This window comes from Canis aureus, chromosome 16 (genome assembly GCF_053574225.1).
Source record: "Canis aureus isolate CA01 chromosome 16, VMU_Caureus_v.1.0, whole genome shotgun sequence".
Taxonomy (NCBI): Eukaryota; Metazoa; Chordata; class Mammalia; order Carnivora; family Canidae; genus Canis; species Canis aureus.
This window is the reverse complement of record NC_135626.1, coordinates 29540700-29552962: the sequence shown is the minus strand read 5'-3', so window position 1 is coordinate 29552962 and position 12263 is coordinate 29540700. Positions and strand designations below refer to the sequence as shown.

The 12263-nt window shown below is 48.6% G+C and overlaps 1 long non-coding RNA gene across 1 annotated transcript in view; it reads right to left on the bottom strand.

Moving 5' to 3' along the window:
- The window catches only part of LOC144286312 (uncharacterized), a 72942-nt gene extending 61480 nt beyond the window's left edge, over positions 1-11462 (bottom strand). Inside the window, exon 1 of the long non-coding RNA XR_013354361.1 lies at positions 11274-11462. This is a non-coding gene — a long non-coding RNA (uncharacterized LOC144286312). The remainder of the gene's footprint in view (positions 1-11273) is intronic.
- Positions 11463-12263: the final 801 nt, after the last annotated feature.

The following is a 12263-nucleotide window of genomic DNA, read 5'->3' as shown; positions in this document are numbered from 1 at the left end:
TGGGCTGAAGGCGGCGCTAAACCGCTGAGCCACCCGTGCTGCCCACACGTTTTATTTTTTATTGTGTTTTTCAGAGATGGGCCAACCGAATTGTGGGCTCCAGATCTTCAAATGCTGAAGAAGAAATATTCTCAGCCTGGAAGCCATTTCACTATTTTAAATATGTGGGGTTTCTCCAGCTTTGCAACAGCTGTAGGATGTAAAATAAAATCTCTCCAGTTTCTCGCTAGTCCTTGGGCAACCCGAAAGTATCAAATGGTAAACCAGGATGGTGGGTGGTGGGTGGTGGGAGGTGGGGAGGGGTTGTGGCAGGCAGGAGTAGAGCAGAGAGGACACTTCATGTTGTGGAGCATTTTCTAAAATATCACATGTAAACCATTGGAGCCCCTGGAGACTTTAGATTTTAACATCAGCAGAGCACCTGAGAGCTTTGGAAATGCCCCCAAATTTAAATACAAGCTTCCTGAGTGCAATGGTTGGATTCAAACGGGCTGTGCCTCCCGGCAGCTGAGCACTGACACTCTGGTTGAAGAGGGGGAAAGGGCAGGAGAGTCAGGGTAGGACATGCCCTTTCCTCTGAGTTGTTTTGGATTTGTGATCCTTCTTTAGAATAATTCTTACTGGGTTTGCAAGCACAATTGCCATACTGGCAGATGCCACAGCCGTTTGGGTTACATAAATTCCTATATTTAATGACTATTTGGGGGGCGTTTACTGACATTGTTTCAGGCTGGGCCAAGCTTCTGACGATGGAACCAAGTAGCCCTGATCTTGCCTGACCTTCCGTCTCTGCTATCTCCTCATCCTTGGTGCCTTAAAGAGCACAGAACTATTCACTCATTCATTCACCCACTCATTCATCCAACCAATCCTCCAATGTATTCAGTAAGTACTCAAAGCACTCCTCCCAAGAGCTAAAAATGCAGCAATACACGAGATACCCAGTGCTTTATTTCCATGGGTCTGGTGACAGAGACTATGGACAAAACCACAGATAGATAAAATGTTTATATTTATTTAGAAAGATTGTAAGTTATATTTTATATGCAAATTGTATGTATAGCTATAGTGTATATATATATGCAATATATACATGTATAGATGTTATACACACACACACACACACACACACACAATTCAAATGGTGATGAGGTCTCTGCAGTAAACCAACCAGGCCCAGGTAACAGAGTGACTGGGCTAGAGCCCCATCATTTGCTCAAGTGGGTGGAAAAGGCCCCACTGGACCTTAGCCCTAAACCGAAATCTACATGCCAAGGAAGCAGCCAGCCCCCTGAAGATCAGAGGAAGGTACTCCAGGCAGAGGGCCTAGCCCATGCCAAAGCCATGGACAGGAAGGAGCTTCACACATTCAAAAAGCAGGAAGAAGTGCAGTGTGGCTGGGGCAGGGAAAAGGACGGATCTAGAAAGAACCATATAGATTCAGTTAGGACCTAACACAGAATTAGCTCCGTAAAGAAATGAGTCATTGAGTGCAATTTCCAGCTTCACAATTAAAGCACGTGAGGCTCACATAGCAAACATGACTTGCTCAGAATGGCACAACTGTTAAGAGCCAGGACTGGCCCCTCTGCCTGTGAGTCTCTTGCCCGTGTTCATTCCATGTGTCACATATGTCACGGCTCACATGTGAGCAGCATAAGCCCTGCATGTGTACTGGCCACAAAGATCAACAAGGCACATCATTGGGAAAAGCAGGATTGGAAAAAACAAGAGGAATGAGAAGTGGTAAAAGAGCAAAGAAGAGCCCAGACTTCTGTGTGAGCCCGAGCTGGCCTCAAGTTCAGACTGTCTCTTAGGAGATCTACAACCTTGGGGATGTTGTAGAGGCTGAGAATATTTCTTCTTCAGCATTTGAAGATCTGGAGCCCACTATTTGGTTGGCCCATCTCTGAAAAAAATGCTAGTTTCCCATCATTTAACCTCCCTGAGCCTCAGTCTTGCCATCCATCAAGTGGGGCCATCCCATCTCGTGGATGGAATATGGGGATAGTATGAGATGGTATATTTGGAGGGTTTGGCACAATGCCTGGTGCATAAAGGAGCTCCTGCTACATGTTCATTGTTATATGATTACAATATAGTCCCAGGCCTAGGAGAGCTTCCCCCATGGTGCTGGAGAAAACACCCAGGCTCAAACACACAAACACTTGATGCTTCTTCATGCACTCACCACATATGTGTTGAACACCTTTTCTATGGCAAGCACTGCACTGCTCATGAGGAATGCCGCAGGGAACAAAACGAGTCTGATCCTGCTAGTGTGCAAGATGGGCACCTGTTGACGCCACCACACAAAGTGCAAAGCTGCAGTCTCAAGAAGTGCTAGGACAGCAAGGGAGATGCACACAGACCTCCATGAAAAAGTGAAGCTTGAGATGCAATGTAAGTGACAAGCTGGGAGTAAGCCGGCAATGGATGAGAGCAAAGAACAGTGTTCTAGACAGAGGGGAATAGCATGTGCCAAGGCCCTAGGGAGGTAGGGGTATGGTGGATGCAAGTGACGCAAAGGAAGCCAGAGAAGCTGCCAGAGGGTAGGGGTGTAACAGGAGAGAAGGACAGAGGAATAGGCAGGGGCCCAACCATTAAGGGCGTTGCACCAAGACACAGAGTTTGGGTCTTAACCCAAAATGAGTGATAGGGAGCCTTAAAGGAGATTTGAACAGGGATGCTTGGAACATGATCTTATTCCCTCAAATGTGCTAATTCATTCAACAAACATTTATTGGGCACCTGTATGTACAAAGCACCATTCAGGCACTGAGGATTGGGAAGATGTCCCCAGCACTAAAGCTCTTGGAGAACAGTGGAGCAGACAGGCATGTTAGCAAGAGTTGATTGTAGAAGAAAGAATGCTGGACTTGGATACTGTTAGCATAGGTTCAAGTCCCAGCTCTGCCCTTTATGGAAAAGCACAGAGTTCTTAAGGATGGCAACCAGGTTTAACCATCTTTAGGTCCCCAGCTCCTGGCCTACAGAGGGATCAGCAAACCTGGGATGATTGTTTCACTTCTAATAATATCCATAAGACCTTGCATTTAGCTAGTGCTTTATCATCTTTAAAGACCGTTCACATGCTAGATGTTATTTTATTTTCATATCATCCCTGTGAAATAGATTAGGGATCAGCTCCATAATTTGTGGGACCTGGTGCAAAATGAGAACATGGGGCTCTTTGTACAAAAATTAGTAAGAATTTCAAGATAGTGACAGCAGAGTGTTAAACCAGGGGCAGGACCGTTGGCAAGCACAGCATCCTGGGGACTGCACAAGTTGCACAACCATGAAGGCAGCCCTGGGTAAACTCTATTTTACTCACGTTCCAGGGAAAGATCCCAAGGTGCAAGGTGAGGGGCTCTGTCAATGTCCTCAGCCAGCAACTAAAAAGGCAAGCTGCAAATTAACCCCAGCCTTCTGATTCCAGGTCCAGAATACTTCCTGCTGAAGTAGGGTTGGCCTGGTTTCTGCTCTAAGGGGTTAAGGTGTCCCTAGCAGGGCCATTGTAAGCATCCATTTAAAAAGCAGTATAGACAAAGAAGCAGAATGTAAATGTGCAGGATGCTGCCCTGCAGGAAACCTTTCTCTCCAGGATAGAGTCCAAAGGTTTAGACTGAGGTATGGAGTCCTTTTGTGGTCTGACCCCTGATTGAAATTCTCCAGCTGCGCCACCCACCTCTGCCCCCTCCCCAAAAATGTGCTTTCCAACCACACACACCCACATGCCTTCTTGCAATTTCCCAGCTGGGCCTTGCTCTCTTAGGCTTTGTGGCCTTTTCTTACACTACTCCCTGTGCTTCAAATTTTCTGTTCTAAAGGGTGACTTCAAGTTAGCAGGCTGAGGAATGAGGAGGATGAGGAAAGGCATCCGAGGCAGAGGGAAAAAAAATCACAATTAATCTGTCTGCTTGCTTAGAATAGCCACCCACCCACCCATCCACCCATCTACTCATCCATCCTTTCTTCCATCCATCTACCCATCCATTCATTTATCCTTCCATCTATCTACTCATTCATCCATCCCTCCATCCTTCCTTCTTTCCATCCATCCATCTATCCATTCATCCAACAACTATTCACTGAGCTACTAAGCCCTGAGTGCCATGTGCCAGGTATTATGTTAGACACTGGGGATCCAGAAATGAATGAGCCATACTTTCTGCTCATAGTCCCAAGGAGCTCATAATCCAATGGCAAGACAAACAAGTGTTACCCATAGCTCAAATCCCCAATCTTATAACCTATGAGAATCCAGATCCCCTCTCCACAATTCATGCAAAGTCTTTCTTCCTCCTGACCGAGTCTCCACTCCTGTCAATAAGTGTCATCCCAACCCCAATATGGCCTTGAGCCATTTAGGATGAGGCCCTAGGCCCCTCTACCACTTTCCAGAAGAAATACAATTCCAGTGGTAATTTTGTAGATATAATGACTTTACTCAAGACCTGAGGAGTCCTGGTGAAGGATTACGTCCCACACTCTACAGCCTTCCCTCAGCTTGCTAGTTTCCCAATAACCCTCCTCTTTCCAAAAGCCCAAGCAATGAACATGGGACCCTCCCCAGTGCACAGGCCCTGGGAGAGTCATCTAGTCCTCATTCCCTACTCTGACATATCCAGGACAGTTGGCTGTCCCCAGCATCTGGTGAATATAATGTGCTCCAACTTGGCACACACGTGACTACTAGAATATAGGCAGTGGCGAGCACTATGATAGGGTAAGTTCAGGATACCTGTGTGAGGTGGTACAGAAGAGGGCTGGGTTCTGTGAAGCACTCTTGGGTAAAGAGGGAGATGGGAAGAGGCTAGCAGAACAGATGACAAGGGCAGAGAAGCCAGAGAGGCATGGTGCTGTAGGGGGACACAAAAGCGGGTGAGCAGGGCTGGAGGACCAAGGATGCTAGGCAACAAGAGAAACCCTCAAGAAGATGGACAGGGGCAAGACCAGAAAGGATGGGGTGGGCCATGCTAAGGACGGTAGACTTGAAGCTTAGAAGTGACACAATTAGAGAAGCTGGAAAGAGTGTATGGGGCCACTGGACTGTGGGAGCCTCAGGCTCGGGACCAAAACCCATGCATGGTGGCAGTGCCTTCCCCTCCCTGGGAGTAGGGACCACACAGGTTCAATCCAGGGGACAAAGCATCATGATAAAGACAGGCAGAGCCTCAGGGTGGCCCTCTTTCTTTTGGGGAGGCTTCGTGTCTGCTCTGTTCTCCAAAAATTCCCCCTGGGGATTGTTATCAGACCAAAACCAGAGTCTGCAAGATTCTTGGACTGTCAGGACCTGGCAGAGAGATTCAAACTCATTTTCAAACATCTTCGGGTCAGCAAAACCTCAAAAGCACTGTTTCCAGAGTTCTTTCCTACACTCCACACCCCCCACTACCACCGCGAGGCTGCTTAATTCGAAAAGCCACATGGAGCTTAAGGGGAAGGGAGTCAGGCTGGTCCTGGTTCATTCACAGCTGAATCCTCCACCAGGCTGTTTTGCAAGAGACAGAGGACTTCCAAGACACCTCTGCAGGCTCCCTTGGACAGCATCTTGTTTTGAATCAGGAAATTGTATTTTGCCAGAACTTTATGTTCAAGTTCAATATTAATCTCAGAACCCACGAAATGTGAGTGGGTTCTAAATTTGGAAAAACATGTTCTTCAATCTCTCCCCAAAGCATTCCTTCGGCTTATTGACTTTGGAGGCAACTTCTCTATACCGTGTGGTTATCCGACCTCTGCTCTGAATGACACACTGAGGCTTGGAACACTGGCGCTGCTCTCTCAGCAGATCAATATATCAGCAATCGGCTTTGGAGGAGCACTGCAGAGGAATCCAATACACAGCCAGCTTCCTTTCTTGGCAAAGCCACTGGGTTGGGTCTTGTTTCCATGCAAGACGTCTGCCCTGACTTAAACTTTGACTCCCTACCAGTGTCTTTCCTGAGCTATTTGCACTGTGAACATAGCGCCTAAAAAGATTTATTAAAAAAAAAAAAAAAAAAAGAACTGAGTGTCATTTTTAGAAAGGCCAGACACCCAACACATCCTACTCTGAGTAGATTTCTTTGACGGCTTGTGATGTTGCCTGAATGGTAAATATGCCCTCAGACTCCGAGTAAATAGTCCATGGCATGTAACTAGGGTATAAAAGAGGAAATTTTACACAACGTGGCCACAGACGCCTTGTCATTTCCCAGAAAATTAGAGGGTCTTCCAGTGACCCTGTAAATTTATCACACAAGTATTCTCCCACAGTTTCAGGAACAGATGGGGCCTGTTCTGATAATGTTTTGCAATCCCCATAGATAACACGCTGGGGGGGGCGGGGCAGGGGAGCGTGTGCAAGGGGGAGGGGCGCTGCCCCAGGACCCTGCAACCAGCGCTCCCGCCCCGCCCCCGCGCTGCGCCTGAAAGACACCTTGTTAGCAGCACCCGGAGCATTTGGTGTTTGAAGGCAAGCAGCAAGGCATCTGTGGGAACGCTCGTCCCTGTATCTGGTAACCCCGCACGAAAGCTCCACGACTTAAGGGATTACCTGAACGAAGACACTCAACCCCGGAGGGAGGGCGGGCGGGCATCAAACACGGGCTGCTGCCAGGGGTCGTGAGAGGCAGCCCTCCGCCTCCAGGAAGGATGCCAGGGTTCGGCAAGCAGAGGGACACTTCACGACCTCCTTACCAACTCTTTGCAGCGTCTCGGTGGAGATGGAGCCATGCAAATCCGCATCTTCCCTGTGGCGACTGTCGGGTTCGCTTTTTAAAAAGGGCCTTTCAGGGCAGCCCTGGTGGCTCAGCGGGTTAGCGCTGCCTTCAGCCCAGGATGTGATCCTCGAGACCCGGGATCGAGTCCCACGTCGGGCTCCCTGCATGGAGCCTGCTCCTCCCTCTGCCTGTGTCTCTGCCTCTGTGTGTGTGTGTGTGTGTGTGTGTGTGTGTGTGTGTCTTCCATGAATAAATAAAATATTTTTAAAAAATAAAAATAAAAAGGGCCTTCCACCCCTAATCATAAAGACTAATGCTGACTGGGGGAGTTCCAGGGCCCCACAGAGTGCGCAGCCCTGGGTGCTGCTGTTTCATCTAATCCTCGCCTCCCTGAAGGCGAGAGGAGACCAATGAGGCTCCCCGCAGGTAAGGGCCCCGGGAGGACCCGCGGGCTGACCCCCACCTCCACCTCCACCTCCTCCACCTCCGCCCCCCAGCGCAGGTGCCTGGGGCCCTTCGCATTCCCTCCGGTGAAGCTGGGCTCAGAACCAGGAACAGCAGCCTAGCACGGCCCGGCTGGTCTGGTCTGTGCGCCTCCCGTCACCTTAACCCCCACGCTTTGCTTCCCAGCTCTCAGGGTTCCTTCGGCCCAGCTGAGCACCTACTACCTAGGTCTGTGCCATACGGACTTTCAACCAGGGCCTTTCTGATGAGCGAACCCGCCGCCTCTTCACAGAGGGCTTGCCCACCATCATCACGCCTTTAACAAGCATCTCATCGGGCCACCGTCTGCTCTACAGAAGCTAACCTTATCTGTTTTGTGCTTTGCTGTTCACAAAGTCTTCTCACACAGACTTACTCGTGTGGGATCCTTATGACAACTTAGCAGAGAAAAACGAATAGGATATTATGTATTATTTTCCCCCATTTTACACACAATTGAAGTGAGGCCCAGGCATATTAAATGAATGCTGGAGCCAGGATTCAAAGTCAGATCTCCTGATGGCTACACACCCAAAATCTTTCCACTGCAGCACACCACATCAACTGGGACATTGCCCTCTGGGAGGGTGCCATCTAACATAGGCAAGGTTGAGGGGCGCCTGGGTGGCTCAGTCAGTTGAGCATCTGACCCTTGATTTCAGCTCAGGTCATGATGGTAGGGTCATGAGATGGAGCCCTGTGTCTGGCTCCCTGCTCAGCAAGGAGTCTCCCTCTCTGCCCCTCCCCACTCACACACGCTTTCCAGCATTCTCTCTCTCTCTTTAAAATAAATAAATACAATCTTGAAAAAAAAAAAAAATAGGCAAGGTTGGTAAAGCCCAAAGGAGCAGGGTAGCTTAGTGGTTAAGTGCATGGACTCTTGTGTCAGCCAGCCTGGGTTCTAAGTCTTGCCTCTGCCACTTCTTAGCTGATGGCCTTGGGCAAGTGACTTCAACTCTCTGATGCCTCATTTATTCATGAGTAATAAGGGGATGACAATACCTACTTCATAGGGTTGTGGTGAAGATCAATGATCAATATAGAGAAAGCTCTCAATGACAGTGTTTCACACTTAATAAATAAATGCCATCTAATTATTCATTGTGTCGACATTTTCATAGAGGCATCTGAAAGCCAACAGAGGTGATGGGGGGAAGGACAGTAGGACAAAGAGCTCTACCTGGAAATCCAGAGGAAGAAAGTTAACAGGAACTACCCACCAGGAGATGTGGTTCTGTTCTCCATTTGGCCACTTACTATCTGTGCCACCAATCAGTCACTTTATCATCTTCAGTTTCTTCATTTATCTCGTGAGAGTTAAACCACATTGGGTAGAGGAGTCTTGATAAGACCCAGTGACTCCTTCATCTGACCCAGAGCCCCTGGGGACTCTGATGAGTAAGTACACCAACCACCCCATTTTGATGAAGACTGACCGGCCGGGCTGACCAACTCACTCCGGTTGCCTGAGACTTTCCTGGTTCTAAAGCTGAAAGTCGGGGATCCCTGGGTGGCGCAGCGGTTTAGCGCCTGCCTTCGGCCCAGGGCGCGATCCTGGAGTCGCGGGATCGAGTCCCGTCGGGCTCCCTGCATGGAGTCTGCTTCTCCCTCTGCCTGTGTCTCCACCTCTCTCTCTATGTGTCTATCATGAATAAATAAATAAATCTTAAAAAAAAAATAAAGCTGAAAGTCCCACATCCCAGAAACACAATCCCAGGAAAACGGGGATGGCTGATCACCCAAATTAGCTCACACACACACACCTTTTTTTTTTTTTAATTCTATGATCTCATCCATCATTCTCCAAACTTTGCCACTCGTGCTCTCACCCTTATATGTTTTGCCATAGCTGTGTTCCAAAGGTCAAATCACTTAAATACATTTATTTCAAAAGAATATGTTACATCATTGCTGCAGCAGTCAGGATAGGCCAGATTAGCTGAGGCAACAAAGAACCCCACAAAACAGAGCTGGAGCAATGCAGTGGACGGCACTACCAGCATCTCATGCTACACAGAGAAAAGAACATTAAAATCAATGAAAATAAAGCCATTGTCACTAGAGAGTGCGTGCAGCTGAAGCCTCCTTCTGGCCCCAGGAAACTGCTCATTCTTTGTCCAAAGGAAAGATGAGTAAAATTTGAAAATATCCTGGGATATCCATTCCATAAACAGGATTGAAAATGAAGTAAGTTCATCACTATGTGATTTGATGTTACTTAATGTCATGCCTTTCTACCAGTTAGAATCATCTCCCATGCCAGAAGACATTGTCTCCATTGGAAAAGAGACTCAGAGTGCAAAAGGTGAGAGGGCAAGGGTCAGGTCATGCATCTAAATGCTCAAATCTGTGAGGGCCACACAGTCTTCCCTCCATAGTAGCTCTTACTCCCAGCTAACACCAAATCAGACGCCCACCAGCTGCGAGCAGAACCCCACACACAAATGCTTTTCTTTTATCAGGAATCTCTCCCTACCTTGCCCAGTGGCTGCCTAGGAAGATTTAGAATGGATCGAGAAACAGAAAGTACCCAAAAGAGATCCTTGATCCAGCAAGGTCAGGTGGCAAGAAGTTCAACCACGCAAAGACAAGCAGCCAGCAAAGGACCTGTGACTTTTAGATCCCAACAAGGTTTAGGCAGCTCCCCCAAACAGACTAGGAAATGACTGTAAATTTTCATCCTGTAGCTGAAATTCCAAGGGCCCATGTCACTGCTGTTTCTTCCAAAGACAAAGAGTGCAAAAACTGGTTTGCCTCCAAAGCTGGGTTACCCAGACCTATGCTTAACTGGCTGCAGGGGAGCCCAACAGTGCTATCAACACTCGTCATTGCCACCTCTCCAATTCCTAAGAGCCATTCATATTCTCTGTTCCAGGACCAACCTGCTCACCTAGTTGGGCCACCTCATCCATTCTGGGCCTTTAAATGCCATCCATGGCCAACAGCTCCCCATCCAGCCTATCCTCACACTGCAGACCTTTCCTGTACCCCCACTTGGACATCTCACCAGGACCTCAAACTCAACATGTCCAAAATTAAACACCCAGTCTGCTCTACCCCAAACCTATTTCCCTTCCCATTCACTCCTTTACTCCAACTCAAAAACCTGGGAGTCACCTATGATTCCTCTCTCTCCCCTGCCCCTGCCTCCCATATCCAATCCTATCCATTTTATCACCTAAGTGTTTGTAGAATAGATCCACCTTCACTGCCACCACCCCTCCCACCCTCCCACAGATGGCCCATATCTCTCCCCAAGCCTAGGAAAGAGGCTCCTAACTGGTCTTCCAGGGTCACCTTTGCTTCTCTCTAATCTTCTCCAATCCACATTGCAGCACAAGTAACTTTTTTTTTTTTAAGATTTTATTTATTTATTCATGAGAGAGAGGCAGAGATATAGGCAGAGGGAGAAGCAGGTTCCCTGCAGGGAGCCCAATGTGAGACTCGGTTCCAGAGTTCCAAGATCACGACCTGAGCCAAAGGTAGATGCTCAACCACTGAGCCACCCAGGCATCCCGCAGCACAAGTAACTTTTAAAAATATATATGTATCTTATTACTTTATTTTCCTTTAACTATATCCTATTACCTTGTAATAAATCCTCAAATCCTTAGCGTGGCTATCAAGGCTCTGGATGAACCATCCTCCCTACTCTGTAGGTTTGCCATGACTCACTGTCCCTGCCCTGTTCTCATTCCAGCCCCACAGGGCTTCCTCCTCTTCTCACCTTAAGAGGCTTGCACAAGCTTGGAACAGGCCATCATCCCCGTCTGCCTAGCATCCTCCTGCTCCTTCCTCACTACTCAGCTTGGACAGCACCGTCCTGGGAAGCCTACCCTGATCTCTCTCACCCCCACATAAACTCCACAGCAGCCTGGCCTTCTCCTGCACAGGGCTCAGTGTCACAGCACCTCTTGTCTACTAGCCACTCCCCATCAGGCTGCCCCTCCATGGAGACGGGGACCGACCACCATCCCCACACCCAGCTCAGTGCCCAAGGGTATAGCAGCTGCTCCGTAAACCCTGGGAGCCAGCGTGATAACAATGAGAATCACCCCCAAGCACTCTGAGTATCCCTACCCACACTCCTGGTGCACCTTTTGAAGAAAACTCGATGGCATGCAATCCGGTCTTAGTGTCTGGTCATAGTGTCTGGTGACACCACTGGCGCATTGACAAAAATGTGGCCGGAGCGGGTTCACCCAGCTCTCAGGAAGGAGCAAGTACCGAGTCATGCTGCATCAGACACAGGAAGAGCCTGAGCTGGTGCCGCCGCCGGCGCGGGGTGTCCTGAACCTCTGGTCTTGGGTTTCTCTTCCTTAGAGTATTTATAGCCATCCGGAGAAGCTGGCTGGCTTCATTAATTGTAAGCGTATGTCCACCCGAAGCAGCCATACACTGAATGTATTGAATACCAGGCCTTATATGGGCATCCCTGGTTGCTTTCTATGTTGTTAACAAGTGACATGAAGTGGAGGCTAAGGCCGAATGCCAAGTGTTTGCCTTTCCCCTGTCATCTCAAAGGCGCAAGTATGTTGTTGGTTTGGCATATTGTTTGTTTTTAATGGGATGACTACGTTTTAAATGAAAAAGAGGGAGTCCTGAGGCCCTGAGACATTTCATGAACTCTATAGGGACCAACATAGAGCTCATAAGTGGCAGCAAAGAATGCAGATTCTGTACACAGTGTCTCAAACAAGCGGCCGGTACCTGTGCCAAGCACCATCACATGAACCCCATGTAATCCTCGCCACAGCTCCGTGATGCGGGTGCTACTACTATCCCCATTTTGCAAATGAGGAAACCAAGATGCGGGGAGGTTAAGTGACTGGCCCAGCTGGTAAGCAGCAGAGGTGGAACTGGAACCCAGAGAGCCTGGCTCCAGAGTCCAGAAGGAGTGGGGCCCCCTGGGGACACATTCAGTACAAATTAAAGCCAAGCCCAGGTGCCCACTTCCGGAGGACTCAGACCCTGCCCTGCTTTGGTCTTTTCTCTCTTGAAGACTACAGAGTAGCCGGAAGCACAGCCCGGGCCTCAAGAAGCACCCCGTTTTACAACAGCACAAGTTAG